The sequence below is a fragment of the Prunus avium genome, chromosome 4 (assembly GCF_965620075.1).
Source record: "Prunus avium chromosome 4, drPruAviu1.hap1.1, whole genome shotgun sequence".
NCBI classification, from domain to species: domain Eukaryota; kingdom Viridiplantae; phylum Streptophyta; class Magnoliopsida; order Rosales; family Rosaceae; genus Prunus; species Prunus avium.
The window spans coordinates 33,281,143-33,289,262 of record NC_142287.1 but is presented as its reverse complement, the minus strand read 5'-3'; the positions used below and the strand labels follow the sequence as shown (position 1 = coordinate 33,289,262).

Genomic DNA, 8,120 nt, shown 5'->3' with positions numbered 1-8,120 from the left:
GTTTGACCTATATTCTCCTAGTATTGAATCCAGATCACGAATCACAAACATATTCCTTAAATATATCTAACTAACATAGTTGATAAAATTCCTACGAATAAGAAAAAAGACGCATGTTTTTCTTAATTAAACTATAATTTGTATAATAACATATAAATTCCGGTGGTGCTAAGCTTCATAATCAATTTCGCGTATCTTCTAGAAGCCAGAGAGTCGAACATTAAACATAGATGGACGATTTGCTCTCCAACTATTAATTTCATGTGGATGAATCTAACAGATATAGTTAAGCACATCTCATCGTTTAGATTAATAACAAGATGTTATAATGTAATGATTGATCAACAATCTGACGGTAATGGAGCATATCAGATTGTTACTCAGTTGTTCTTGCCGCCCCTTCTAACAACTTTAAACCCTTACTGCGCAGCAGCCTCCTCCGCCAACCCAAAACCCATCGCATCACCATCCCTCCTCCCCACCTGTTCGGTTCATTTTTACACATGATTTTTCATGTTATTCACCTATTATTTTGAGTTAGTTCTTGACATTTTATAGCTTTTTACTTCCTTTTTGTGTTTTCTTAGATTTACCTTGGTTAGAATGAAAATGAGCTAAAAATGCATTATTGGTTATAAATTCTGTTTTTGTTCATTTTCGTAGGTCAACTTCTTGGCCTGGGATCAACATGCTCTGGTGCTCGGATGAGGTGAAGATCTTCATGAAACTTGTTCCAATGGATGTTAACTACAACATATCCAAATTTGAGCTCCATTGGACAAGTATTGCCTATCCAACCAATCCAGCATGTTACCACAGCTCTAGAAATCCGAAGTAGTCCAGCTTTTACCTCCAATGTGTCACTTGATTCTTCTTGTTACCATAACACTTGGTAACAAGAATTTACTTTAGTGAAAGAGATATTTTCTGAGGCAAAGAGCATATTTTCAAGGACAAAGCTTCATCATGGCAAGGGGACAATGGGTGAAGGCTTTGGAGGAAAGAATGAATTTTATATTCAAAGTGTGAGCTGTAAATTGATGGGCAAGGGAAAGGTGAGTGCAATCTGAAGTATGAGAGGCTTTTGAACGTGGGTAACCTAGGAATTCTATCATTCCACACAATTTGCAGAGATTTTGGAGCTGGAGATGAAGCTTGGAGCTAGGGAGCTCAAGGAGGAAGACAAGGGCAACAAAGCAAGAAGTGGAAGAGATTTCCACCATTGAAGACCTTGAGCTCCCATGTTCACAAAATCTGTAAATTCTTTCTAGTTTTGTTTTGAGTTTGTATTTGAAATAAGTATGAGGAACTAAACTCCATAGCTAGGGCTTAGGTTGAAGTCCTAAACATGAATACCTTATTATTTTGATGCTTTGAGTGTATGAATTTCTAGATGTTGTTGATGAACCCCATTCACTAATTGAATCTTATGATATGTGTTTGCTTCCTTTGCTTAATCACCTTAGGTTGTATGCATGTAGCTAAAGTTGAGAAGTTGTGTAAGATAACCAAGAACATAATTTCTAATTAGCAACAAATGATTGAACTTGTTTAAGTGAGCATCATGTGAATTGGTTTCTTGACAACAATTGATGAATTCCAATTCACCAAATTAATCTATCCTTGATGTGTGTTTTCCTTGATTGATTACCTTTGAAAGCATGCTTCTTGAGGTTGTTGGGATTATGTGTATCTTCATGTTTTCCTAAGCAATAAATGGATGGAGTAAGAACCATCCATGTGAATTGGTTTCTTGAATACCTAATGTAAACACCATGCTATTAGGATTCCTGTGATGTTCATATTCTCTTTGAACTTAATGGGTTTTCCTTGTAATTGAATCAAAGTACTAAGCACACCTAGATTCGATTATAGGGAAGGCACAAGTATTGTAGCACTCGTACTGCACTTTACGTACATTAGAGAGAATCAATGCATCTTGAGCCACTCATACTGGTCTTGATTGCGAACATCTTCAACAACACGTTTAGAGTTCATCACTTGAGTATTCATGAACTTGGGTAGAATTGTTTAGGGTGGATTCCGAAACCCTAGTGTTTGTTACATTTTAATTTCACAATTTGATAATTCATCTCTGCCATTCTCATTTAATTTCAAGGTCCATTTACTTTCATGCAATAGAAATAGGTCACTTCAAACAAATCAAACCCCCCCCCCAATGTGTGTGTGAGTTGCGTGTTCGACACGTTATGTGTCTTTGTTACTGAATTTTATTTGTTTCTGTAATTGTTTTGGACTTTTGGTCCTCGTTGTGTTCTTCCATTTTCTGTGTTGAATCCAACCGTATAAAGAACGTGAATTTTGGACGTACGGTTGGAAAGTTATAGGTCAAAAACTGGACAGAGGTCGAAACTGAAAAACTGAGAAACGAATCTGCCCAAAAACGACCGGTCGTTACTGTTCAGACGACCGGTCGCACATGAATCTGTCCAAAAACGACCGGTCATCACTGTTCATGACCGGTCTCACTGTTCATTTTCACTGTTCACGGCACTGTTCACATGTGATAAATAGGTGATAAAAGGGTGATAGAAAGTATTGTTTCTGTTTTTCTTTGGTTTCTTGTGTTGTTTCATTTCTTTTACATTTCTTTACTCATTTTTAGTTTCCAATTTGCATTTGTGCATTCGTGGTGTGTCAAGTAAGTGTTCTCTACGTACTCAAATTAGAACTTATAGGAAGCCGACAAGTTCTTCGTGGGATCGACCCCGTACTTACACAATCTATACTTCATTAGATTCGTGCACTTGCGGGTATTTTTAATTGGTTGTTTGCACATTAATTTGTGTCCTTTTAGGAATGCAACACCACCCTCTCACACTTTGCATAAAACTCCTCTCTCTCTCTCTCTCTCTCTCTCTCTCTCTCTCTCTCGTATCGTATGTGCAGCCATGTGTTTCCTACGTGTGTGTGCTGAGATTGCAATTTTGTGATTTGCCATATTCGTGGTGCATCTGATACAGTTCTTGCTCGAAATATCGGCTTCAAAGAAGAATCGCTAGGCAGTAGGCTTAAAGAACAAAAGAAAAGAACCAGACCCACCCTGGCACCCAGATCCTCCTAATGCCGCCTAGATCCGCCTAGCGCCGCCCAGACATGCCTAGATCCGCCTAGCGCCGCCCAGACCAGCCTAGATCCGCCTAGCGCCGCCCAAACCCGCCTAGCGCAGCTTATGTATGTTCCTGTAGAAGCCTCTGCTTTTCATCTGCTACGAGTATATACACCTGCAGAGAGAGAGAGAGAGAGAGAGAGAGAGAGAGAGAGAGAGAGAGAGAGAGAATTAATATATGTTGACAGAGTTTCTTCTCATTTCTTGCCGCCCCTTCTAACTACTTTAAACCCTTACTGCACAGCAGCGTCCTCCGCCCACCCAAAACCCATCGCATCACCATCCCTCCTCCCCACCCTCTCACACTTTGCATAAAACTTCTCTCTCTCTCTCTCTCTCTCTCTCTCTCTCGTATGTGCAGCCATGTGTTTCCTACAGTGAGAGTGCAATTTTGTGATTTGCCATATTCGTGGACACATATGGCCTTTTATAATTTTGAAGGAAGAGTTTGACATTTCTTTAATAGCAAATAGTGTCGCCGCGTGGCTATACTCTCCTCGATCATTTTTCAAAATAGTATAGCCGAGTTGCTTTACTCTCCTCGATTATTTTTCAAAATAGTACGGCTATACTCTGTCATTTTTTTAAAAAACAAATTAGTATAGTCGCATGGCTATACTTGTTTTCACACCTCCGGCGCTAGGTGGGTCCTTTTTTTAAATTTATAAATAGTATAGCCGATCGGCTATACTGGTTTTCAGACGTGGCCCTACAGGAGCCGCGCTAGGCAGGTCCCTTTTTTTATTTATTAATAGTATAGTCGAGCGGCGTTATGCACGTATTTTGTTTTATAATGTTTTTTAATGATCTAAACTACTCGAATCAGTGCCCAAGCTCCCTACCATCAATTTCAACATTGAAGTGTTCATGATCATGTGTTGCAGGTTTTGGTGATTGCATCTATGCCTGAGTCAGATCGAAAGGAAATGGTATTTGAATTTACTCATGAATGGAGAATTCATGACCAAAGAAAGCTCAAGCCCAGACAAAGAAAAGTCTTGCACTCTCTGAAATTTCTGTTTAACTTGAATTTGGAATTCTATGATAGGGAAGATTGGAATTAATTGAATAGAAAATTAGTAAAATACCCATTTCTAGACATAAAACTATAAAAATACCCTATATTATTTAATGTATATAAACACACCCAAAATAAACCCAAAAATCGACAGCTGTATATTTTTTAATTTAATTATTAAGATGAAATACCTTTTTACCCTTTTAACGTAAAATTGGAATTCTAATCAACACCAGATCAGAACTCATTTCACGACCTCCAGTCTCTCATCTTCATCTTCAACCCCAATTTTCAGTTTTTGTTCTTCCACCAGTTTTTGTTCAACCTCATCATTCGAAGCTTTGTCGGAGGGCTCGCCTGGAGAGGGCCTTTTCTCAGTTCGGTGAGATCATCGAATTGAAGGGCCGTTTGACGCACTACTTGATCTTCTGTTTCTCTATGTTACTTGATCTTTCTCTCCCAAAGATTGAAGATCGATCGATTCCTTTTCATTTTTGTCTATTATTGTGTATTTGTTTGATTATACTCAGGCGTTTTGGTTTTGGTGGACGGATCTGATTTGATTTGGTTTCTTTTTGTGTTTCCAGATCATCAACGATCGTGAGACCGGGAGGTCCAGGGGCTTCGGCTTCGGCTTCATCACCTTCAGCAACTAGAAGGCCATGAGGGACGCGATCGAAGGCATGAACGACCAGAACCTCGACGGTCGTAACACTGAGACCTACATTATTTTGTAGTGTGCCTCGGTTGTACAACAGAATATATGCCGGGTAGTCATAGTTGGCTGCTACATTCCTATATATCCACGTACTTACATTTCAGTTCCTCCAGACCTCATTAATTTGCTTTCGCCTTTTACTTTTATCTCATTTGAATTGCTTTATACATATTACCATTTTTTTTCACAGAGTTTACAGGGTTTTAAATTAATTTAAATGAATTTTACAGAGTTTGCAAGATACAATCGTTGGATTTACAAGTATGGATTATACATCGAAAGAGCTTCCGGGATCTGAAGATGGTAGTCATATTTTTGAGGTATTCACTTAATATTTTTTGACATCTGGTATTATACCTTTTATGTGCGCTCATGAGTGTGTTTAGGAAAGAAAGGAAGTATTCTTAATAGAGAATGTGGGATAAGCATTTGACGTGGTCATCCTACTGTCTAGGTTGAAGCATTGCTCAGGAATGCCAAAGTATTGACTCCTAAAGAGGCACCTCAAAAATTTGCTAATATTCAGTAGATAATCGTCGCGATTAATTCTCTCATCAAGGTTTTTCAACATCCTTTGACCTTCTAGTTAACATGTTTCTTGGTTGATTTCTTTATATGTAAAATGGCATATGCCCCCAAAAAAGTTATAAAACTCTTGATCAATTTGCTTACAAGATCTGGTAAAAGAGGAGTTTTTATTTTGTCACTTATATTAAAACTTTTAATATAAGTGACAAAATAAAAGTCTTCAGAGTCCTTTACCCCTTCTGCCAGTCCTGCTTAGTAAGCTGTATGGTCTCAGAAAATTCACTATGTTTGAATGCTTCGAGATTTGTTTTTATATACATGAAATTACTCTACTGAAATTTATATGCCATCCAGGGCTTCAGTGAGCGTCTTGTAAGTTGTAACTGCTAGTCGCCCTGCAATAGGTCTCATGTTCAAGCAGGTTAGTATCTATATCTTTATTTTGTTCACCTTCCTTCAAGTACATGGTCTAATTAATTTTTCTGAATGCCTGTTTCTCTGAATTAAAATTGTGAATATAGGGATTTATGTGTGCCTTTTTGTTTGTTTTTTGTGACTCACTGTCTCTACACCTTGATGTTTGCCTATTTAATGAACTTTATGATTAGCACTCGTGGGCTCTCTGATATTTCAATGCTGTTTTATAACATTCTGATGTTACTGTTTCCCTTTTTAAGTACAGCCCCTTGTAATTAGTGATTGTTGGCATATGGATGGGAACTAGTCTTTCCATACTTGTGGAGAAGCTGTCTAAATATTTCATGTCTTAACAATGTGTTTCTTTTCCCATGGTTATCCAGACATTGGATGTTCTCCTACAAGTACTTGTTGTGTTTCCTGATGTAGAGACTTTGCGCAGTAAGGTAAGGAGTCGTGTGTGGGATACCAGAAGTACTTTGTTTTGATATTTTATCATCTGCGCTTGTAACCTGATGCTAGTGTATGTGGTATCCAGGTAACATCATTTGTACACCGCATGGTGGACACTCTAGGAGCATCTGTTTTTCCCTACCTCCCAAAGGCACTGGAGCAATTGCTTGTGGATAGTGAGATATAAAGCAGTTATAACTAAATTCTTCTGTTCTGATTTTTTATTTAATTTTTGGTAATAAATAGAGAACAAATTTTGGACAGGTACTGTGTCACCAAGAAATAAAATTTAGAAAATAACAGTTTTGTTTCACATAAGTATATTTTGCACCAGTTTGATGGACGGATCTGATTTGATTTGGTTTGGTTTCTATGACATGGTATTAACAGTGTACTTCTATGACATGGTATTAACAGTGTACTTCTATGACATAGTATTAACAGATTTTCAGTAACAAAGCATGCTCTATATTTTGCTCTATATATAGTTGTGCACTTCAAGTTTATGATATGCAGAATGTAATTTTTACTAGGAAGATAGTTCTATGACATGGTATTAACAGTGTACTTCTATGACATGGTATTAACAATGTACTTCTATGACATAGTATTAACATATTTTCAGTAACAAAGCATGCTCTAGATTTTGCTCTATATATAGCTGTGCACTTCAAGTTTATGATATGCAAAATGTAATTTTTACTAGGAAGATAGTTCTATGACATAGTATTAACAGTGTACTTTTTTTTCTTGTAGAGGTATTTCCTTGGTGAAATTGTAGACAATTGGAGATGGTTCCTGCAAATGATATCGGATGTCTTGCTGGGCTTTTTTGGGTTTTTTTTTATATAAAATGATATTAACAATGTTTTTTGTATGAAATGGTATTAACAATGGTTTTTTGTATGAAATTGTATTAACAATGTTCTATTTGTATGAAATGGTATTAACAATGTCTTTTTGTATGAAATTGTATTAACAATGTTCTATTTGTATGAAATGGTATTAATATTAATAATGATTTTTTTTTGGTATGAAATGGTATTAACAATGTTTCGTTTTTCGTTTTGAAATGGTATTAACAATGTTTTTCTATGAAATGGTATTAACAATGCACTTCTATGATATGGTATTAACAATGTACTTCTATAACATGGTTTGTAGAGGTTTGATGGAGAAGGAAGGGTGCCCTGGGTTTTCGTGCTTTTTTTTTTAATACTTAAGTTTGGTTTTTTCTTTTTCTTTTTTTTTTCCGTCCAAAAAAAAAAGGTTTGGTTTAAAAAAAAAAAAATCTGAATTGGGCTTGTTTTGGGTTTTTTTGTGTTTTTTGTATTGGGCTTCTTTTAAGTTAGTTAGTGGCAGTCATGTAATTTATAGGAAATTAACACTCATTTTGTATGTAGTAAATGATTTTTGGGTATGTTTCTAAAGTGCATTTCATGTAGGGTTTTTTTTATAATTTCAGTCCCTATTTTGGGTATATTACTAAAGCTCCCTTAATTGAACCTTAGTTGTAAGTTATAACCAAACCAAAGAAGCTGAGGCAAGCAATTTATTGTATGTAACAGGTGCTCCAAAAGTGCAAATGCAATCTGACTGTAATGGAGCATATCAGATTGTTACTCAGTTGTTCTTGCATGATCATTATGTGGCCTTCTCTGCAGCACTGCTACAAATATCCCATCTTCCTCTTCATGAATTAGTCAACCATAGAAATTAGACTACTTTGTATAACATAACATCAATGGCTAAGCTAGCTAAGCCAGGTCCTGTTCTTTCTTTCCTGCTTCTGTTCTTCTTCTTGGGTATGGTAGAGATTCGTAGACTCTTAAGCTGCAAAGTTGATTTTTTTTTTT

At 36.6% G+C, this 8,120-nt stretch overlaps 1 long non-coding RNA gene across 2 annotated transcripts; it reads left to right on the top strand.

The window, feature by feature from the left end:
* The first annotated feature begins 4,374 nt into the window (after positions 1–4,374).
* Positions 4,375–7,234, top strand: LOC110774075 (uncharacterized). Of its 2 annotated transcripts, none has more exons than XR_002529422.2 (7): positions 4,375–4,918; positions 5,097–5,186; positions 5,321–5,425; positions 5,749–5,815; positions 6,195–6,257; positions 6,350–6,440; positions 7,021–7,234. It is a non-coding gene; the product is annotated as an uncharacterized LOC110774075 (long non-coding RNA). The 2 variants fall into 2 exon arrangements; XR_002529418.2 differs by having other exon boundaries at positions 4,376–4,918; positions 6,350–6,455.
* The last annotated feature ends 886 nt before the right edge of the window (positions 7,235–8,120 follow it).